We start from the raw sequence: 23,440 nt of genomic DNA, 5'->3' as shown, positions 1-23,440 counted from the left end.
TGGTTTAGTGAGGGGGGGGGAAGTCCTGATGCGTCATGTGACACCACTGTGCCAACGTGAGTTTGACACTCCTGTCCAATACCCTTTAAGAACACAAGCCTCTTCAGCCTCTTCATTGCATCATCTCAGCGGTCCAAACTTCAAGCAAACTTGGGAGCTCAGACATCCTTTAGAGCCAGCTATAGCAATAGCACTTAGACTTATATACTGCTTCACAGTGCTTTATAGCCCTCTCTAAGCGGTTTACAGAGTCAGCATATTTTCCCCAACAATCTGGTTTATAGCCCTCTCTAAGCAGTTTTACAGAGTTAGCATATTTCCCCCAACAATCTGGATCCTCATTTTACCCACCTGAGGTTTGGAAGGCTGAGTCAATCTTGAGCCTGGTGAGATTTGATCTGCCAAATTGCTGGTAGCCGGTGATCGGCAGAAGTAGCCTTCAGTACTGCATTCTAACCACTGCACCACCATGGCTCTATGTAGCTCTATGTAGCTATGACCCCTGCATAACCCCTACAACAGCCAATAGAATACATGTTTTTGCACAGGAACAGGAAGTTCAAGTGCAAAGCCCAAAGACGGTATAAAAGCCACCCACTCTTAGCTCCAAGTGGTCAGATGCACCCAAACCATAAACACATGGTTCTGTTCATCAATAAATGGACCCTCTTTCCAATCAGCTTCCAGCCTCCCTTTTGTCTCCAGTGCCTTTCTCCTGACTTGGAAATGAACCAGATGGATATTTCTTCCCATAGTGGTTAGGTGAGTTGCACCTGATTTTATCTTCATCCAAGATATCTGGTTCTAATTAACCGTCACTTGTTTGAACATTTTGTCCAGGAAAGGAACATTGAAAAGCTTATACTTCTCCGTCCAAGTATGTTATGTTCCAAACTGTCCACATTATGATTGGCTTTAATGAAAATGAGATCATTTTTTAAAGGAGCCATTTATAAGCTCCTTAATCAAGGTGAATATCTCTGTCATATTAAATGTAATAAGCCAAGAAGAGAAAGATTGAGTAAACAGGTAAAATGGCTGAACTCTATTAAACTAATCTAAAAGGTAACAAAAACAAATCTGACTAGCAGGTATCCTAGACATACTTTAGAAGATGAACTGCCAATACTATAGAATGAGGCATGATTAAGATGATTAATTTTATCCTGAAAGTGATATGTTTACCCAAATGTTTGACACCAAGCTCCCAAGGGTTCTGAACCAGTATCTCTCAACCTTGGCAACTTTAAGGAATGTGGACTTCAACTCCCAGGTTAACCCAGTTTGCAGGCTGTTTAGGGAACTCTGGGAGTTAAAGTCCACAAGTCTTGGAGTTCACAGATTTGAGAAATATTGTTCTAAATGGTCATGTTGGACCACTTCAAAGGTCTGTTGGGCAAAATTCACTGGGAGAGAAAATTATTGGCTTCGTCTCATTCACTACCTCAGAATAGTCTTATGAATCCTCTAGATCAGGGGTGTCAAACTTGTCACAGCGGCATCATTGACTATTCCCCCCTTTACTAAACTGGATGTGGGCAAGGCCAGCATGTGACTCATCCAGCCTGCAGCCTGGGAGTTTGACAGGCGTGCTGTAGATAATTAATCATTGACATCAACTCCTACCTTGGGATTTAGTCTTTCTCTGTGGATCTCATAGAACTGTTCTAGCACCATTTATTGGAAATCTGTTGTATGTCAAAGTCACAGAATATAAGGTTACCAATTATTAATACACAGTGTGAATTGGCAAAGACAAACATGGGAAATTATCTCACAAAATGGAGGAAAACATATCCCAGATCATTGGTAGATGGGAAACTTTCTTTTGAAAAATCTTAGATTTTGGCTGCAAAACCTTATATATATATATGCGTATGTGTGTATATGTGGTGTGTGTGTGTGTGTGTGTGTGTGTGTATGTGTGTGTGTGTGTGTGTACACACACACACACACACACACACATATATATATTGAAACTGCTCTTGAACGATGTTAGAATAAGGAGGAAAAAATGCAATTTAAACACTTCCTAGGACAACGATGGCGAAACTTTTTTGGCTCACATGCCATAAGTGGGGGGGGGACCGCAGGGGGGTCATGTGCAGGCGTGCTGTACCCATAATGCAATGCGCGACCCCCCCAGTGTGCATGCATGCACTACAGCCCCCTATTTTTTGCATGCTTTTTTTGCCCTCCCCAGGCTCCAGATGCTTTATAAAACAGCCTCCCCCGCCCCCCCCCCCCAGAAGCCTTCCAGAGGCTTCAGGGACCTTCAGGAGGCTTTCCTGAAGCCTCCGGAGCAGTCAAAATGACCCTCCAAGCAAACCGTAAGTCCATTCCTGAAGTTCTAGTTTACCCGTAGGACCGGCTGCCCTGTCAGCTGACCAGCGCGTGCATGCGTGCTGGTCAGCTGACAGGGCAGCGCCTCGCGTGCCCTGACAAATGGCTCCGTGTGCCACCTGTGGCACGCATACCATAGGTTCGCCATCACTGCCCAAGGATAATTTAAGACATATGCAGATCTGTACATTGGAGAAATGAAACAACCCATCCACAAATGCATGGCACAACATAGGAGAAAAAAAATCATCCAGAGAAAATTCAGCAGTCCATCTACATTTGAGAGACAAAAACCACTCTTTTGAAGGCAGCAGTCTTCATTCTGGACAGAGAGGACCAGTGGTCTGAAAGAGGGGTCAAAGAAGAGCCGAGGTGGCGCAGTGGTTAGGGTGCAGTACTGCAGGCCACTTCAGCTGACTGTTATCTGCAGTTCAGCGGTTCTAATCTCACCGGCTCAAGGTTGACTCAGCCTTCCATCCTTCTGAGGTGGGTGAAATGAGGACCCAGACTGTGGGGGCGATATGCTGACTCTGTAAACCGCTTAGAGAGGGCCGAAAGCCCTATGACGCGGTATATAAGTCTAACTGCTATTGCTATTGCTATTGCTATTGCTAAAGTGACCATCTACATTAAGATTGAATAGTCCTCTCTCAACAAAGGGGGAGGGATACAACACCACCCATCTCCTAGTTACAACACAGTCCTTTCAGCAGTTCAAAGAAGGCTCCACACCCATTTGCCCTCTGATTCAGGTCACCCTGAAGTCACAAATAAACTCCCAAGGGGCCTCAATGATTCTCAGAAACCTAATGACCCACCTTTAAAGTACTAACAACCAGATGACTACAAGAAATATAAATCCTTCCATTCCAGAGGTGGGTTCCTACTGGTTTGCACCAGTTCGGGCCAACCGGTAGTGGAGATTGCAACTGGATCACTGAACCGGTAGGGACGGCTGGCTGGCCACACCCCCGAACCGATCCCCCATTGTCCATGCTGTTGCCAGCATGTTTTTTTACTGCTTTTAAAATGTTCTGCGCATGTGCAGAACAGTTTTTCAGCAACTGCGCATATGCACAAGCGAAGAGTGTCTGTGTGCGCAAACTGGTGCATGCATAAAACAGCAGTAATGTTGGCAAAACCCCACCCCTGTTCCATTCCCAAGTATTCAGTCAAAACTGGGGATGCTTCTTGGATGAAAAGCAAAACATCTTCAAGAAAAACCAAAGTCCAGTTGCCTTTTGAAAAAGCACCTTTGGGACAGCCATGACCTGGATGACTAAGAATCTCCATAGATATCCTCCTCCTCCCCTCCTCCTCCTCCTCCTCCTCCTCCTCATCATCATCATCATCATCCTTCCTCCCTCCCAGAAAACCCGAGTGTGTGATAAAACAAATGAAATACAGTTTACAGTTTAATTGTATAAGAGTTCAAAATAATATTTATTTAACAAGTAGTCAGTTCCTGGAACATTGGTCATCATGTGACTGTCAATTTCTGCATGAATAAACATATCTAATACTATTTGGACTAAATAGTGGGAGATCCAGTTGTGTTTCCCTGCAAGGAAAATTCCACAATCAGGCATCATACCTGAGAAGGTCATAGTCACCATACTTTGAATCAAACCCAGTTGTAGGATCAAAAGTAGAGCTGATCTTATGCAAAATCCATTAAATCCATTAAAATCCATTAAAACCGAAAATGTCTAAATTTAAATGAGACAATCAAAAAACCAAAAAGGAAGTGAAAAGACCAAAACATCTCTTCAGCAATAATCAACACCCAGATGAATTTAGGTTAACACCACTACCATCACAGACGAACAAGCGAATAGTAAACAATAGCTTAATCAAGGAACCACCAAGGCCACTCCCACCAACACCAACAGGGCAAGCCACTAGTCTATAAAATGAGAAAAACCCCTCTCCCCTCTAGCATTGATGATGTTACCTAGTTGGGTAATGAAATGTCTTCAAGAAAACAAGCAGGCTCAGACAGCACCAAGGACCCCACATAATATCAAAATTAATAGATTTCAAAAATGAAATCCCCAATTGCAGCCACTTACAGTTCACTGAAATTGAGAGGGAAAGACAAGAGAATATGGTTCTTCTTTTGTGAGACATCTAGGGAAAAATATTTATTTGTACCTCATATTTTTCTGCTGCCAGAATCCAAAATTATAAAAGAATTTCAGCCTGAATATTGTTACAGTTTTCCTCGCTAGGATTTGTATCATTTCAGAGACTCACCTGTGTGACTGCTAACATGTTTTCTATTTCTCTGGCGACAGTTGGACCGAGGAGAGTATTCTTTCTAGGAAAAAGAGTGGGGAACAGAAAGGGCCATGAATTCACAATTTATCATTATTTCAATTCCTAATGCTTCTCTAAAGCTTAGAATTTTTTTTTGCCAACTTGAATAACATTTTTCTCTTTGTTTTGTTATGGGATGAGCTCCAGGGTTACATTGTGTAACCAATGCAACAGCCAAAAGGAAGGTATTATTTGGATAAAGCATCTCTCATTGACTGGCAGTTGATTTTTTGCGCCACTTCTGGTTTCTAGGTAGTCTTCAAAGATGACTGCAAGTGTGATGCAGTAGTCTATCTTTGAGGTGTTAAGGACATGAGTTAACATTGTCAGGCTTGCTGTTCCAACTAGTATATCATCTTGTTTGTTGCTTTCACCTCTTGAGGAATTATGGACATAAATCTGAGAAGACCCTCAATTTACAGTCCTCTTTCTGGGGTAGTATGATCCCACCTAGAATCAGCCAAGGACCCAGGATCAAGCCAAAATGGTTATGTAAGAACTGTACCCAATCTTAGTTTCATAGCCTCCAGAAGGTAAACACTCTCATAGTGACAATGTATCATCAGCGTATTGATAGTACCTCATCCCAACCCATGCATAATATCACTTAGCAATTTCATGCACTGTAGATGCTAAATCGCACGAGGGTGGGAGTGAATTCTTAGACCAACAGTGAGAGCAACAATTTTTAAAGCAATGTGTATTCAGAGGTCTACGCATTAAATCACACAACGGGAGAAAGATCTGAGTCCTATAGAATTCACAACAAAGAAGCCAGAAGTTTTTCTTCATTAACTGTTCATTGAAAATGTTCAGTCAAGAAAGAGTGGAACTATCATAAAACAGCGTCTCCCAATCTTAACCTTTGCAGGATGTCCAAAACACACACACACACACACACACTCACTCACTCACTCACTCACTCACTCTCACTCACTCACTCACTTTTAGAGATCTTATAGGCAATTCCAACTATGTATACAATTCCCACTCTGTAAATTGGATGAATACCACAGAAAATACAATGGCTACAAATTAGAGAATATGTGGCAATGACAACATGCACTGTGTAGCAAAAATCTAGCCAAATTCAATATGGAAGGATGGAGGCATATCTGAGTCAAGTGATGAAGTAGTTATACCATTGCTACTTTTAAGGAGGATGGCAGCACAATTTCACTCAGTGATGATTTCACTATTGCCTTAATTGGTGGTGTCAAATATTGCTGAGAAAGGTTTCATAGAATTAGAACTTAATAGGGCTTGTTCCATCTAGGGGCCATGAAAGTCACCCACTAATGATTAGTGCTGTTTCAGTCTCTTTTCCATATCTGAAATGAATCCAGATAATCTACTTTTATGTAGGAATCTGTGCTTCACTATCATCTTCTGAATTTTTCCCCTACCACCTGCTCAGAGAAGAGATGGCGGATTAGTAGAAACTGTCTAATGAGGTTGGACCAAGAGAAGACCTCTTCAGCAGAAGGTGCATCTTCTGCTTAGTACATTTTCTCCAAAAGAAGAGTCCAATTACACAGTCACGTAACGGCTGCCTGAAGAAGCTCTGTGGAGTGTGGATTCATCTCAAAGCTTTTCCTTTTACTATTGAGAGTTATTCTGGAGACTCCACAGATGACTTTTTATGTTGTTGTCCTAGTCATCTTATTTAACCCTATGCAAATAATGGCTAAGGTGAAGCCAATGTGATTTGATGTGCCAAATACCTGAAAAACAGGTCAGCAGTTCTAAAAGAGTCTTACTGAATAGGCTTAATGCTGCTTTGAAAAAGAAGATGACTGCAAATGGTCTTGTTGGAAGAAATGTCCTCCTGGGTTCAGTTCCAAGTGGGGAAAAAGACACTGGAAACATGGAGGCTGCTTGGAAAGATGGTTTAATGACGAACAGGACCACAGGGCTCGAGTTCCTGAGCAGAAAAGGTGAACACATGCTTCAAGATTTTGGGTGAAGAAGAAAAGAGGCCAAGATGCTGAAAGTCCCTGGTTTTATGCCCTCTCTGGCCTTTGATCTTGATCTTGTATTCTGACTGATTGTCAGACTCCCATGAGGCCATGCAGGGGAAACTCTGTAGGCTGTGCTTTGAGTCCATGTTTGGTTAAGCATTGTTCTTCCCAGGTGCCCTTTGGTAAGATGGGTAAAGGGCTAATACTATCATGTCTTAAACCCATCACCCTGGAGCTTAAGGGGGATCTTTGTTATGTAGAATAGACTGGCTCAGGCCTTTTAATGGACCATTGACAAAGGTGGGGGCTATTAAGAATGAGTCTGTTTCCTGTCTAAAAACATGTTTCTCCATTTCTTATCCAGGGAAATACAATATTCTGCCTTTTCAATATTTCTCAGGATATTTCATTTATCATTTTTCAAGGAGGGGGTTGGGTGCTCACTTCCTACAGCCTCTCCCTGTAAAGCTAAACAATTTTCTATGTCTAATTCAGTCAAGTATCTGGGGCTACTCTTGCCAATCCAGGTATCATGAAAAGTAGACAAATTGGCCTGTATATATATCAGATTAATTCCACTGGTTTGCACAAAATAACCATGTTAAAGGAAACAAGATACTCCTGGCCGCTTTAATCTTGGGCACCCATTAATGAGATGACTTTCACATCGAGATCCAGTTTTCCAAAAGTTATTTAGTTTAGGCTTTAGCTTGGCATCAGAATTAAGAAACAGTCCCAACCTGTCCTCTTACAGATTTCTGCACAAAAAGGCTTTGTCTTTCTCCATGGCTCCCTGAAGGTTACCGCATGTCAGTACAACTGGTTGCTAGGTGATGCTTATCTGGAGCTGTTCCTTTGGACATTGTGTCTTGTGGTTAAAAAGAAGACTTTTCCTCCCACAACTGTACTTACAAAAGTGAAATTCCTGCACGTGACACCCTGAGATGATGACATTTGCACACATCTCTTCTCCAAAATCAGTTTTTGCAGCATTTTAACATCCAGCATGGTATGTTCCAAGAAAGTTTCATTCTAAATCAGAAGAATCCTGGAAATCAGTGGGTTATCATGTAATATGATAATTCAAAAAGAATGCTGGCCCTAATATCTTGAGAAGTTCTGGACAAGGCCCATTTCATTTCTCCGAGAACAGGGCTGTTCTTTCCTCCATTTATTTTGCCCGTTTTCCCCCCCAACTTGCCATTCCCCAGATGAACGGGTACCCGTAATTCTTGAATTCTCAGCCAACATCCATGGAGAGGCTCAGCATATGTGTGGTGGGGAGATGAAGATGGGAGGGCATATGGTTGGTGGGTGAGTGGCAGAGGAAGCTGTTTTCAATTATTAACCTATTTGATGCAATTTTATTCTAGTCAAGTAGCAAAAAATCCTAAAATTAAGGCCATAAAAGGGTTGAACTTTAAGCAGCAGGTGGATACTGATTTATCCAGATGCCCACATCCCATCTTTATGACATAGCTTATTAGTTTGTTGAAGTTTGATAAAGGTTGGCAGGCAGTCTTTCTTTGTTTCCCTATCTGCTGTTATTCAATTTGGTGAAAGAGAATTTGATTAAGAAAATTTTCACATGAGAACTCTGGAGAAATTCTCCCGGGGAGGAATCAATCAATCAATCAATCAATCACTCAAACACAACAGAACTAGAAAGGACCTTGGAGGTCTTCTAGTTCAATCCCCTGCTCAATCATTTCAGAAAGTTGGCTGTCCAGTATTTTCTTAAAAACCTCCAATGATGAAGAACCTACAACTTCTAAAGGCAAGCTGTTCCACTGGCCAATTGTTCTCACTGTTAGGAAATTTCTCCTTAATTCCAGGTTGCTTCTCTCCCTGGTTAGTTTCCATCCATTGTTTCTTGTCTTGCCTTCTGGTGCTTTGGAAAATAGGTTGACTCCTTCTTCTTTGTGGCAGCCCCTCAGATACTGGAATAATGCTATCATGTCATCCTTAGTCCTACTTTTCTCTACCTTAGCCATACCCAATTCATCATATGTTTTCATATATCATTGTACAATTCTTGTACTTGTTTAGTTATGAGACTGCCAAGAGGTCTGGGTGAGAATGCTCAGTTCTTGATAGTCATTTCTTCAACAATCTGCAGTTTTCTTGGCTTCTGAGTCTTCTGCTGAATTTCATGGATAAACAATATGGTATAATAAAGCCGACGGATCTCATCCTATTGGTAATCTTCTATAACCGCTAAGAAGAAATGTGTCAACTCTGAAGCTGGCCTGACTGAGGCCATCTTGGAAGCTTCAGTGTTGCCACAATGGTGCTGAGGGATGGGGGGGGGGAATAGAGATAGTTGGGGTTTTATAGCCAAAACAAAATAGATTTCCCCTGAGAACCAAGGACATTCCCACAGGTGGCTGAAAGAGGAGGAGCAACTGGACAGCACCTTGATTGTACCATGTAACTGATTTTTGGGAATAAGTTTTATTTTTAATTAGGTGAAAACTGTGGGAACCTTTAGAGTCAGTTTTCACCAGTCTGTGCCAATATGATATGTCCAATAAACCTGTTCTTTGAGGAACCTACTTGCCTCAGAGTTCTGTTTGCTACTGGCATATTACTTGGAACCCTGATAAAATGCTGCTCTTAAAAAACTTGCAGAAAATCTCCATCTACCAAGAAAAATTTGTAGACATTATATGTTTGGACTAAAATCTCAGCCATTTTGACCCTGTTTTAATTTATAAGTGGATAGCTGCCGAACATGGTTTTTTTGTGATTTTTAAAAACACATCAAATGATGTGACAAAGCACAAGGGCCTATTCTAGCCTTAGAATATAATGGCTCAAAGAACTTTATGTAATGTTTTTTTTTTTAATGTTGTATCTTCACTAAACATCTCAGTAAAAGGATACTGAACAAAAGGATACTCTCTCCTAAAGATGGCACATAAAGCCCATTTATCATTTCAGGTCACATATGGGATGAAATTAAATTAATCCTTCTTTGCCAGAAAATCTTGTTTTTAAAGCATAGGAACATTGTCCTTGATCTCAAAAAGTTTAATTGTGGCTTCTATTTGTACCTTAAATGTTTGAGGCTCCTATGTTGAAAACCTGAAAATCTAAATTTCTCACACAGAGAGAGGTACAGAAAGAGAAAAGCAAAAGTCTCTTGAACAGAAACAATTTTATTGTTTTAAAATTTTTCCTATTTTTTTTTAAAAACAACAAAGGTAAAGGTTCCCCACACATATGTGCTAGTCATTCCTGACTCTAGTGGGCAGTGCTCATCTCTGTTTCAAAGCTGAAGAGCCAGCGCTGTCCAATGACGTCTCCATGGTCATGTGGCCAGCATGACTAAATGCCGAAAGTGCACGAATGTTGTTACCTTCCTACTTGCATTTTTACATGCTTTCGAACTGCTAGGTGGGCAGAAGTTGGGACAAGTAACAGGAGCTCACTCCTAAGGATTTGAACTGCTGAACTGCCGACAAGCTCAGCATCTTAGCCACTGTGCCACCATATCCCTAAATTAAAAAAAAAACAATGTGATCATCCTTTTCTTAAGAAACATTTTCTTTCTTTTTATTCCATAAACTACTTTGTGGCTGGTTCTTTTTTTCTTTAAAAAGTCAAAAGGTAGCTTTTAAAAAACCACTCAGATCTAAACCGCAAAGGCCAAACTATGATGAAATTAATAAAATATAAAGCGGGAAGAAATGCAAGCTGTGTGGGAGGCCATCCAACCATTTTATTATTCCCTTTTATCATCCCTATCTTGTAACCTTGTTTTTCTCAGAAAATTGACATTTCAGATTTCCTTTGCAGAGTGGTACAGCGTGACATAAGGTGGCATGACACCACTGAGCCATTTTGCTGAAAATAACACTCTGAATGACATTCGGTTACATGTCTCTTGGGAACAAGTTAATTAACTAACTTCCAATCAGGATATTACATAGAATGTAATACAATAAACTCCCAGGATCAGTCTATATGTGGTCATCATGTATATTTCCTGTTAAAAGCAGAAAAAGGATATGAAAAGCATATTATGATTTGGAGAAGGTATTAGACATCCTGCTTTTTCCCTGACTGATGGACTCATTTAATCAGTACCAAATAACACAGATCAAGCAGACATTTTTTTAAATTGGGGTAGACATTTGTTCAATCAAAGTTCCCAGGTTCTTTCCGACCTCAGTTCAAGATGCTGGTCATTTTTTTTTAATGCAATGCTAGTTATGTCTTTAGAATAAATTTTGGGATTGCACCCCGGGCACCTATTGCTAGAGGTGCTGTATTTGCTTTCTTTTTACCATTGTCCTTCTATTTGCAGGTCTTTGTATTATCTGATTTTCTCCTGTTGTTTCTGTTTTACTCTGCTGATTCCAGGTACTACAACATCCAATATCCAGACCCTTTTTGTCTTCCATATCAACAATTGTTAAGTCTAGGGAGTAATGTGTCGAGCGCTTGTTTGTCTGAATTCTAAGGCTCCAAGGCACTTCGCTTCTTCATTTTCTATTATTTTGTCTATTTTGGGGATCCATCGATTCTTGCTTGTAGGCAAATGGCATTTCTTATAGATGTTACACTGCACCATTGTTGCTGCTTTGTTAGGCCGCCGTTTGTAGTCAGTATGTGTGATCTTACAGCATTGATTAGGAGATCCACTGTTTCTTCAGCTTCTTTGCAAACAGAGCATTTACTGTCTGTTGCTGTTTTCTCAATTCTGACCGAGTATGCATTGGAATTAGCCCCCTTTTCTCTTCAACTTTCCTGCTGTTAGCCATTGCCTGGTCTTGTCCTTATCTAATTTTTGGTGAATTGGGCATGTAATACTTAGCCTTGTCACGTCTCTTTTCTATTCTTCATTTGGTCTTTCTCATAGGCCGCTTTGATCTCTCCAGTACCCAATAAGCCTTCATGGTGTACTAGTTTCATTGCCTCTTCTTCACTATCCTTTGAATATTATTCTAATGCCCCTTTCCCCCCTTCCACTGACTGGTATTCTTGTGACATTCCACTCACCTTGATCAATCGAATTGCTATTATGATCACAGACCACCCTAGGAAGGTTCTCCATTATCCTCCCCAAATAATTCTGGTGACTAATTCTGTCAGAAATCTCAACCGTACTCAGAGTTCCCGAGTAAAGAGAATGGCATTGAAATGGGTGACATTGAGATGCCCTTTGACATTTGATCAAAGCTCCTGCTATTCACGGAACAAGGAAACTCCATTATTCTGATCCAGCTCACTGATCCATTGCGTTCTTAATGACTGGCAGAAGCTTAGAGGAGAGAGAAATCTCTCTCTGTTTGGAGATTTCTCTCTTGGCAGCTCTGAAGGCATCTTTTCTTGGCCTTTCAGTCCACCCTCAGGGTACCTCAAACTCTTGTAAGGGTCAGGGGATTTTAGCCTATCCTTCCTAGGGATCCTCAAATGGGATGCATATATGAGCCCCCAGATGGGGTGCATGTGTGAGCCACAAATCTGAGCCACAGGTTTACTGATTTAGTTTAATGTATAAGTCAAGCCACTTAATGGTTTATGTTACATGTGAATCCAGGACTTAATACTTAGCATCCCAACTCAATACTCAATCAGAGATGCCAATTCATGCTTTGTCTCCCCCATTTATAATCAAATCTTATAATCCTTGTCTTATGTCTAATGTCGCCATGTATTTCTGTCTCCTTCATCCCCTTCATTTTCATCTTAAACTCTTGGAATCTTCTGGCCCAAGAAACTAAATAAATCTGAGATAAATGTTCCTCTTCTCCATATAATCCAAACCTTAGCACAAGAAATAGAGCAGTTTGGCAAATTGTTTACACTAAATAAAGTTTTTTTTAAAAAAATATTATTTTAGAAGTTTATTCTAATTTATCAGATTTTAAATTAGCTTTATAGGATATGTTCTTCCTAAAATTATCTGCTACAACATCCTACTTGTCAATGACTACTTCAGTTTCAACCACAATAATATATGGGCACACAATAGATACAAACTCAAGGTAAACCGCTCCAAACTTGATTGCAGAAAATATGACTTCAACAACAGAGTGGTCAATGCCTGGAATGCACTACCTGACTCTGTTGTTACATCCTCAAACCCCAAAAATGTTAACCTTAAACTGTCTACTGTTGACATCACCCCATTCCTAAGAGGTCAGTAGGGGTGTGCATGGCTAACATCTCTGTTGTAATGTCCCAATTTATTTCGAGTTTCATTTTCGAGTTTCATTTTATTTATATGCCGCCCTATTCCCGGCGGGACTCAGGGCGGCGCACAAACTCAAGGAGGGGAAGGGAAAAACACAAAACTACAAAAGTACAGGGCATTTAAAAATAACCAACAGCCACACAATTCGAGAGGGGAAGGGAACTCATCCACCCCAGGCCTGCTGACACAGCCAGGTTTTAATGGCTTTTCGGAAGGCCTGGGGAGATGTGAGGGTCCGAATCTCTGCGGGGAGTTCATTCCAAAGGGCCGGAGCCGCCACAGAGAAGGCCCTCCCCCGGGTCGTAGCCAGATGACATTGGCTGGTAGACGGAACCCGGAGGAGGCCTACCCTGTGTGATCTAATGGGTCTTTGGGAGGTAATTGGCAGCAGGCATTTGTACCCATTTCCTGTGTTCTTATTCATGTTTATTCTTATTCCTATTATCTTGTACATGAGTGATAAAGTAAATAACTAAATAATGAAAGAAAGAAAAGAAAAGAAAAGAAAAGGAAGGAAGGAAGGAAGGAAAGCATTGACAGGGTTTATCCAGATTGTTTAATACAGTTTATGTGGTTTTGACTTATGAAAACTGCATTAATTCTAAACCAAATGACTGACTGTGGCATTGTTAGTGTTTGGCAGATAAGCCTATTTATTTTCTGGCTCTGTAAGTATCCAGGATGACCCTAAAAATGATATCCCAATTGAAGCTCTGCAGAGATTGAGGGTGGCCTGTTTTCTCCTCAGTGGGAACTTTTTCATCTCCTTATTTCTCGGGCTTGAGACATTCCCCCCCCCCCCATCTGTCGAAGTTCTGCTATTGTATTTTATAGGTTCTTAAATACAATAGCAAATTTTTTAAATACTGCTGAGGGAGGTGGCAGTGATATTTCTGCAGCTTCTTTTGTCATAGCCATTCAGTAGGGCTCTAGTGCTTTGATGTGCCTTTGAGAGGACTGCCTGGATAAATCTCTGCAGTTTTCTTGGCAACATTTTCAGAAATAATTTGCCACTACCACTACCTCCTTCTCAGGATGGAGAGAGGGGGACTGGCTCAAGGTCATCCAGCTGGCTTCCTGCCTAAGGCAGGATTAAAATTTATACTATTCTGGTTTCTAGCCTGGTGCCTTTAACTACTACTCCAATTTACTTCTGGGGCCTGACGGTTTCTGCAGAGCCTTTGCAGGTCATCTGGATTTTTGCAGCAAAGATATGGTACCAAACACCCGTCCAGTTGTTGGGAGAAATCACCAAAGGAAGCAGGTTGCTAATTAAACCTCCTACTTTGAGGCTAATTTTAATGAAGATGGTTGCTACTCAGCTTCAAATTGCTTTTGGTTTGGGATTGAAAACCATAGTGTTGCAGGAGTGATAAACTATGTGAATCTAGATATTGCAACTTCTAAATCATAGCCAATGTCTCAGCATATTAGGGGATTCCATCAGTGGTGGGCTTCCAAATGTTTTACTACTGGTCCAATTGCACACTCTCATGCACTTGCACTTGTGTGCAATGCTTTTGTGCATGCGCAGAAGCTTCTATGCATGTGCAGAAGTGTCTGGGTGGGTGGGCAGAGCCTTCCACCACCACTACTATTGGTTCCGAACCGTGAGCAACCCATCTCTGGATTCCATCCAATTGTGGTTTAGTCAGTAAGCCATGGTTTGTTTCACTATGGTCTCATCCATGGAGCACACTAAACTACAATAGTTTGGGCTGCAAATGTTGAGTGGATTTGGCTATTGCCTCAGCTTTGCTCACAATGATGCTTTAATATTCTATTCATTATTTGGCTAATATGCTTTTCTTTTTTCTATTTGTCCTCCCAGTTTCTTGGACAAATGGTAGGCAAGATATTGGCTCTTTTTTTTAAAGCAATACTCAACTATTAGATTACCTTTGTTCCTTTCCTCAGCACAGTTGGTTCCAGTAGATATCACATTACATCTTAAGAGGGATGAGTGCTTGTGGTTGTAACACTGCCCTATTACTAGTTTTTATTTTTTTTATTTTTAGAGGAAAATCTTAGCATGATTTCCATGCTGGAAAGAAAGAGGTGCAGAAAGTACGGAGTGGGGATATTTATGTAAAATTATATTCTGACTGACCATAACAATAATGATGAGTTTTTAAATTAAGATTTTGTATCAGCATCAGTCACACTGCTCATTAATATGGATATTATCACAGGATTCTGTTTCCATGGTGTAAAAAATGAGCCATGAAGAATGCAAACCATATGCATACTGACTTGGCAAAACTTGAATAAAATTAATTATATGAAGAATTGGCATTCTAGGGGCGTTTTGAGAATTTCTAAAAATGATTGTGTATTATAATATGGTCTTTGATCTTATTTTAGGGACTCAATTGAATGTGTGGTGCTTCCGGCTCTTTTTATATATGTATGCACACATAAAAATGAGCATCACTCTGTAATAATATATGAACCACTTTCCTGTCCTAAAATTATCATTTCTGGAAAGCTGCCAGATTAACACATTCCACTGGGGAAAAAAGCGGAATATTCTCTTAGTAAACTGCTGAATTTGGCTTACAGCTACCATAATCATGCCAATAAGTATCAATTTAGAAAATTGTAGCATGTTGGGAGCAAGATTAACACAGAACATTTCTTCCTTTGAGATGGGGTTGTGAGTTTTCCCCCATATTCACATTTAGTCTTGTGAGCCCACTATTAAAGTTTGAAATAGAACAATCCAGGGACAAATTTACCTACTCAAGGATAATATTCTCTCTCCTACCACTTGAAAGAATGTAGATCAGTGGTTCTTAACCTTTTCTTCACCACAGACCCTCTTTAAATAACTTTTGTGGCCATGGACCTCCAAGACTTAACTCATTGGTGAAGTTCAAATTTTTTTTTACTACTGGTTCGGTGGGCTTGGCTTGATGGGTGTGGCAGAGGAAGGATATTGCAAAATCTCCATTCCCACCCCACACTCGGGCCAACCAGGGGTGGTATTTGCCAGTTCTCCGAACTACTCGAAATTTCTGTTACCGGTTCTCCAGAACTGGTCAGAACCTGCTGAATTTCACCCCTGACTTATCTCAAGATTAAAATCATAACATTCCTTCAAGCCTTCACAGACCTCCTGTGATGACATCATGGCCTATCATGGGTCCATGGACCACAGTGGTTAAGAACCACTGATGTAAAAGATGTGCCTAAAATGAATGAGTAGGCAACTTGGTGTCTTCCAGAAGTTTTGAACCACAACTCTACAACGTAGTGGCAATGTGGAGGACCATTGCTATTGCGAGGAATTAGTGACAGATTTTGACTTCTCCATATTAAGAAAAGTCTAGGAGTTTAGAGTTCATTCTGAGCCACCCTGCTTGTTTTTCACCCTTGCTTGCTGAACAAAGGAGAAGGTGAGAGAATCTTAATGTAGATTCAAAGTTTTTTTTCCTCACTGTGAGGTCTCAGACTTTTAATTCTCATCCCAGAATTGCATGCCAACCATTCAAGATCAGATCTTACAGTCTCCGGACCATAACAGATCATGAATAGTTATGGTGCCAGGTTTTGATACAAATGGTGGGGTTGTTATTGTTATAGTGGGAGCTTCTGCACAGAATTTAGCATTAAGTACTGTAGAAATTGGCCATCTATGGGGTATCTCTGTTGTCGTTATTAAGGAGCTCCTGGCAGCTTACAAGAGATATGGGTGACATCTTGCTTGGTATCTATGCTTTTTATGTTCTGCTTTAACTCCGTTTGCTTGAGTTAATAGTACAGCTTAAAATCCATTTATTTAATGGTGTGCTTATTATTGTTTCTAGTTTGGATCCAAATGAACCAACTGCCAATCACTATATTGACATCTGGCAAAACACCAACTCTCTTATCTTTGATCATGCTGGCCAAGGCTGATAACAATGAAAGCTCAGAAGGATGCCAAGCTGCCTTACCCTGTTTGCAGCTGGACTTCCAAACTGGGGAACCGGGGAAGAAATACAATTAAGGCAGTTTGCATCCTCACAATTTTTTTTTATATGTAGAAGGAACGCAGTATTGCAAGCAGATACTGGAGTTCGATCCTCATGGGGCTTAAGATTGACTCAACCTTCCATCCTTCTGAGGTCAGTAAAATGAGGACCTAGATTGTTGGGGGCAATATGTAAAGAATGCTTACATTGTAAACTGCCCAGAGAGTGCTGTAAAGCACTATGGGGCATTATATACTGTAAGTCTAAATACTGTTGCTAATGCTCTATTGCTAACTAGCACAAGTGGTGGGATGGGTTGGGATCATGATAATGGAACAAGGGAGCGTTGCCGTTTTGTCTCTACTATTCTCCTAATTTCAGTTTTTTCCATGAGTTTTTTTTCCTTGTGTGATCACTCTGATGAAGATCTAATTCCCACAGTACTATCTTATGTCTGAAGATATTTATTCATGTAGTATGGCTGTGTTACTACTATCCTTCTCATCTTTTGTACCACCTTCTCCTATTGGTATCTTATGATTATATTACTTTGTTGTTTGTCTGTACAATGAGAGCTTATGCACCGAAGAAAAATTCCTTGCAGTTTCCAATCACATTTAGCCAATAAAGAATTATTCTATTCTATTCTATTCTATTCTATTCTATTCTATTCTATTCCATTCCATTCCATTACTATTACTATTACTATTACTATTACTATTACTATTACTATTACTATTACTATTACTATTACTATTACTATTACTATTACTATGCCTATTCCTATTTCCTCTGATCAGTGGTGGGATTCAAATTTTTTTAATACCGGTTCTGTGGGCATGGCATGGCTTTGTGGGCGTGGCAAGGGAAGGATACTGCAAAATCCCCATTCCCTCCCCATCCCCCACTTACCTGCTTCTCAGCTCCATTCTCCTGTTCAGGACAACAAAAGAAGATCAGCTGGGAGGCAGGGAGGCAGCAGGGGCAAGGGCAGCCTATTTGCCGGTTCTCCGAACTACTCAAAATTTCCCCTACCGATTCCCCAGAACCTGTCAGAACTGGCTGAATACCACCTCTGCTTCTGATTTCCTATACTCGCTACTCAAAAATGAAAGAAAGACTTAAACTTTTGCTCCCACCCTTGTTGCCCTTGGAATTGCCAAATGCCTACTAAAATTGCTAGTGCTGGTGCCCATTCCCCATTGGCAATATGTAGTAAATGTGAATGACAGGAGGGGAGGAATTCTAGTTTAGATTTTGCTCTTGAGCTAGAACTCCCTATTCCTCACAGTAGGACACTAATCAAACTAACACTCCACCAGAGCAAATTATGTTAGAAGGGACACACTGTAATAGTATCCTTTTTCATTCTTTGATATGTAAAAGATAAATTGGCTACAAACAAAGAATATTCTAACTGTAGGAGGTTTTTTCCCCATAATTCCATTATTTACATACAATGTCTACACTCCATAGAACAACCTTTTTAGTTTAGTATCATAGTAACCTAAACACATTTTCATTCATGCAGAAATGGTAAGTTATCCAAGCTAGCTAATTTAGGCAAACTGGCCACAAAATCATATTTAATCCAAGGAGTAGGAACACCTGCACAAATGTGTTTTGTGTAATAGTACCAGAGTCCAAGAAAACAAACACATGGATTATGAAACAAATCAATCCAGAGTTCTCACTCAAGCTACAAATGACCAGGCTCAAATTATCCTACTTTGGACATATGATATTAGGAGCCAGTTCTCAAAAGAAGACTCTCTTGCTGGGAAAGATGGAAGAAAAGGGAAGACCATCAGCAAAGTGGATGGACTCAGTTAGTGGCCATGAGTGTGCCATTGGGAAGAGCACATCACCATGGAGAATATCTATGTAGTTGTTGACACTGTTGTGATGGCACACAATAAAAATAATACTAGAGTGGAACATGCTGAATTCATAGGACTTGAGTTCGCAAGGCTATCATTTGGAGCCACGGTGGCACAGTGGTAAGAGTGCAGTACTATAGGCTACTTCTGCTGCCTGCTGGCTGCCTGCAATTTGGCAGTTCAAATCTCACCAGCTTCCCATCCAAGGTGGGTAAAATGAGGACTCAGGTTGTTGGAGGCAATCTGTTCACTCCGTAAACTGCTTAGAGAGGGCTGTAAAGCACCGTAAAGCAGTATATAAGTCTAAGTGCTATTGCTATTTTGTTTTCATTTTATATTTTAGCAAACAAGGAAGTCTTTTAAGCACTGAAGTTGCTTCTAGCTGCCATTTGAGAGGTGACATTGAAAACAGCAGTGAGGTGCTTATGTTTGTTTCTTATTTGTCAATCACATTTATTAGCCATCTATATTACCAGAACAAATGCTACCAGCATTTGTAACATTATATAATTCTAAGTAAATTGTTAAACATAATTGATGCTTTCTGGGTCTGGTAACAGGTTGAATGAAGATAGGCCAACTGAAAGGTAAGTTGGTTGGATCAGCAGAAAATTTGCTGGTATTCAGCAGGAAATGTTGGGAAGGAATCAAGCTCCCTAATAAATTTTATTTTGTATTTTAGGAAATTATTGCTGCTATTAAAGAGCGGATTCAGAGACTCAATGAAATGTGGCTCCCTCCCCCACTAATCCTCCTGTTCCACAGAAATGGGGAACTGCTGGAAGAATGGAGAAAGGGTGGTGTGATGGAAGTTTAAGAAACCAAATCTGAGATACTTCTTCAGAATGGAAGGACTTCTTTGCATATGAAAGGTGCAATTTAAGAATGTACAAGAGTTCCCTCCTAATAGGAACAATGAGAAGTACTTGAGGAAAAGCCTGTTGCTTAGTAGTAAAACATGCTTTGCATACTAAGGACCTCAACTTCAGGGAGGAAGGGAAAAATAGAAAAGTATTAAAATACAAATATACAAGTAAAAAAATGGTACAAGTGGATTTATTATTGGAAAGTAAAATGTCGAAGAGAAAATTATTTTTTCATGCAAATATAAACTCGGGATCACTGAAATGCCACCCCGGGAATCCATCAGAGGAAGAAAATAAGTAAGGGCACCAACGGAAAGGAGGGAGGATGAGGAGGGAAAGGAAGAAAGGGCAAAGCAGCGGAAGTAAGGGAGGGAAATAAAAAGAGAGGAGGAGTGGGGGAAAGAGAGGGGAAGAAGAAAAGAGTAAGGAGAGGAGGAAAGAAGAAGGTAGAGAAGGGAGGTAGAGAAGAAGGAAGGAGTAGGATTATTGCAAAGATGGAGGTACTGGGTGGCAAGAAAGTGACCCCAACTGTGTTTTCTATATTTGTAAGAAGATAGTGATAAATGTTAATATTAGTAGATAAATGTTAATAGTATTTACAAGAATGTATATTTGTGAATGTATATAAAAGGAAAAAAACAACTTTATACCGAAAAAAGACCTCAAATTCAAGCTCATTCTGTGCTCAGAATTTTTTTTTTGTCAAGTCTGTAAGAACTGCCAGAAAGGCTTCCTTTTGACTAGAGCTATCATAGTTGGACTTTCAGTAAATGACAGGAAAGAGAAACAACCTAGATCCTCTATTTCATTGCAAAGTAATGTTTATCCAATGAAATATCCAGTAATATTTCCTTGCGAAGAAAGTAGAGAAAGAGTATAGGGTTCATATAAAGCCATATTATATTCCCCACCAATGAAGATTTTGGGAAAAAAAACAACTGAGCAAGCAAACTAAAGTTGCCCAGCTATCAAATGGAGAGATCAAACACATCACCTGTTTCAAATTTCCACATGACATTTATTTGTGTCATATAATTCTACTTCATTCATTTTTAAGCATATTCCTGTATCTAATAAATGCAATGCGCAACCTTAAGGCAATTGTAGGGAGCAATGGAGATGACCTTGCAGAAGGCATCTAGAAGCCACAAGGACAACAATAGGTGCTAAAGATGTATGCATTAAACCACCCAATAGAAGTGGAAATTATGAGGGGGAAAATTATGAGACAGGTCTAAGATAGAGGAAAAAGAAAAAAAGGTAGAATAACAAGATTCTGCTACAATAGCCAGATCATCTTTCGATGAAGATAGATCTACTCTTCTTTTGAATTCAGTTTCCTAATCTGGTCTCTGATCTCACATAGGGCTGAGAGTAGTCCACATTTCATTGTAATTGGGACATTTTCTCCCTCAGTTTAAGTAAAGTAATAGCCAGCCTGGGGCTCATCTATGTGTCATATTTGCCACAGCAAGAACATGCCTCACTAACTGTTTCTGAAAGACACAACCTCATGACATTACCTCTGCCTTGACTTCTAAATACTGTTGACACCACCCAGAATTGGCTTCAGTTGTTCCAGTGTGGAAACAAGGCTTTCATTTTTCTCAGTAGGCAAAGATTTCCATAAAAATAATCTAGAATGACAAACCTGGAAATGACACATTCAAAGACACTGAGCACTGCTTTATGACAGAATTTCTATTTTATTTTTATTTGGACAGAGATAAAATAAATGGTGGGGTGATCAACCCATCAGTCCTCCAACTAATAGTTTTATGTTAATACTAAATCAATGGCCGTCAACTGTTGGAGGAGGGCTAAACCAGGAAACTGACTTCACAAATTTGACTACAACTGTATTTATTGATACAAGCTACAACAACAGAATCTTGAAAGATCAACAGAGTTTCCCTTTTCCTGTTTTATATCTGAAGGAGTTAGGGTAGCACCAGACTGAGTTTCTCCCCAATCATTTCTTCTTCTTGGGCTTACATGTTCTCCACATAGCTTGCCCCAGGTAACTTCTCTACAGCCCCTTTTTGAGATACGATGTGTCAGGCCTGCAGCCATTTTTCTTTCGGATCTTTGGTCTGCCACACTTTTTATTATTCTACTATGCATTTTCTATTGCGGGAAAATAGGAGAGGGGATTGTAGGAGTGAGATGCGATGTAGCCATAACAAAATTCTTTCTAGAAAGCCAAGGTCATCCTTCGTCTCTGCACCTCTGCACCTGACCGGAACTGGATGGGTGGAACTGCCAGCATGGCAGTGGAAGATTGGACCATGTGATGGACTTGTGGGTGTGGGGGCAAGATCTTGAACTTTCAACTAGGTGGGGAAAACCGGGAAGCTTTCAGATCCGGGTTTTCCAAGATGTGTCAACATGGCTCTCTTAATAAATTGGAACTTTGAGCAATACTTTGCCTTGGACTCTGATTTACTTTTGGATGCTATTTGGAATCCTGACAAGTAGCTTCATTGGGTTCAGTACAGTGGTGGGATTTACTTTTGAATGCTATTTGGAACCGTGACACAATGCTTTTTTTATAATTAAATTTTATTGATTTTCTATTAATTAGTGCTTGATAAACATCGTGTTGTCTGGGTATTTAATTTGCTTAACAATACAAATGCCATTCTTACTCTCCACCTCACTTTCCCCCCAATGACTGGTAAAATACGTTCTTGAGATAGGATGCTTTTGAGACATACTAGGAAGTATGTCTCTTGATCTCCTGATAGATCATGATATTTCAGATTTAAGTAGATTGACAGATCTTCAATGGGGCTTTCTTGTGAATGGGGTTGGAGAACACCAAGATTTTTACTTAAGCCTTCTTTTAGACGATATGGCTTTTACTACACTTAAAGTGCAGACAGTCTACCAGGCCCTCTAACAACAATGTAATAAATGGAGACGGAGAGATTAATGTTCCCATGACAGGCAAGCAAGCAAGCAATAAATACATAAATAAGTAATCTTGCCAAAAAATGGGCATGTTATTATACCTTCGGAATGGCAAAAAAATAAAATAAAATGCAGCCTATAAATAGGAATAAGATGACCTGGACCTTAATGACAAAAGAATCTCCTTTGCTCTAGGCAGCTGAACAAATAAGAACAAATAGGAATGGGAAAACGAAAAACATATTATTTCAGCTCTTCTTAGCAACTAAATCAAATCTAGATGTTTGTAGATTTGATATTGTAATCCCCTAAACCCGTGATGGTGATCCTATAGCACGTGCCAAAGGGGGTACGCGGAGCCATTTCTGAGGGCACGCGAGGCATTGCCCTGTCAACTCCAGCGCGCGCATGCACATGCTGGCCAGCTAGCTTTTGGGCTTGATTTTTGGCCTTGATTTTCAGCCATTTTTCGCCCTTCCCCAGGCTCCTAGGAAGCCATGAGCACATGCGCAGGGCAACGTGGTGGTGGTGTCACGTGTGCTGGATCAGGGGGCATTAAATTATGGGGGGTGGGCATGTGAGCGCATGCAATAGTGTGCATGCATGTGTGATTTTGCCACCCGAGCCGAAAAAGATTTGCCATCACTGCCTTAAACCTTTGGATTTCTTGTTAGTGCAGGATTCACATCTCCTTTGAGAGTTCCCATAGTTGAAACATGATCAATTAAAACAGTTAAATATTGAGAATTACATTCTGGATTGATAGGTGCACACCCATCTATAAAAAAAGAGTCTCAAAAGATATATTTGTTCTTTTTGAAAGCATATAATTTGACTGGCCAGAAATCTCCCCATTTCAACACAGATGGTGATCTTCAGATAAATTTATCTGGGAGAACGGGTTTGCTGAAACCCAAGGGAGTTGTTTCATCCAGAGTTGGAATATTAGGTGGAGATGTTGAAAACAATAAGGGCTATTGTTAGAAATAATTTGGCA

The 23,440-nt window shown here is 40.3% G+C and overlaps 1 long non-coding RNA gene across 1 annotated transcript; it reads left to right on the top strand.

The window, feature by feature from the left end:
• Positions 1-16,785: 16,785 nt before the first annotated feature.
• Positions 16,786-19,802, top strand: LOC116502825. Its single transcript, XR_004254598.1, has 2 exons — positions 16,786-16,937; positions 19,347-19,802. It is a non-coding gene; the product is annotated as an uncharacterized LOC116502825 (long non-coding RNA).
• Positions 19,803-23,440: the final 3,638 nt, after the last annotated feature.

The sequence above is a fragment of the Thamnophis elegans genome, chromosome 2 (genome assembly GCF_009769535.1).
Source record: "Thamnophis elegans isolate rThaEle1 chromosome 2, rThaEle1.pri, whole genome shotgun sequence".
Lineage (NCBI taxonomy): Eukaryota > Metazoa > Chordata > Lepidosauria > Squamata > Colubridae > Thamnophis > Thamnophis elegans.
Note: the sequence above shows the minus strand (reverse complement) of the source record. Positions and strands in the feature narration are given on the sequence as shown.